Source organism: Penaeus monodon, chromosome 28 (genome assembly GCF_015228065.2).
Source record: "Penaeus monodon isolate SGIC_2016 chromosome 28, NSTDA_Pmon_1, whole genome shotgun sequence".
NCBI lineage: Eukaryota > Metazoa > Arthropoda > Malacostraca > Decapoda > Penaeidae > Penaeus > Penaeus monodon.
Genome location: NC_051413.1, coordinates 820,740 through 821,157, shown reverse-complemented (window position 1 = coordinate 821,157; position 418 = coordinate 820,740).

Genomic DNA, 418 nt, shown 5'->3' with positions numbered 1-418 from the left:
AGACATCCCACACGTTTCCCGAAAAAAAATATCTTCGTCATGCACAAAAAAAGAGAGAAAATCTAATAATAATAATCAAAACTGTGACGTTTGAGGAAATCGAGACACGTGATCAAGCGCGTCGGTGATTTGGAATAAATTTGAGGCGGGGGATAAGCCGTTGGCGTTGGGAAAAAGACAGAAAATAGATGTAATTATGATGGTGATGGTGATAAAGATATGATGGAAGGGAGATGATAAAGATGTGACGGGATGAAACGGAGAGAAGAAATGTAACGGGATGCGGAGACAGTGGAGATGGAGAGGGATACGAAGCTAAAGGAAAAATGGCGGGATTTCGTGAGTTTGGTTTAGGTTCGTTGTTCCAGAATGAAGGGAAGAATTCGTTGTTTTATGTTGCTGTTTTTTTTACTGATCT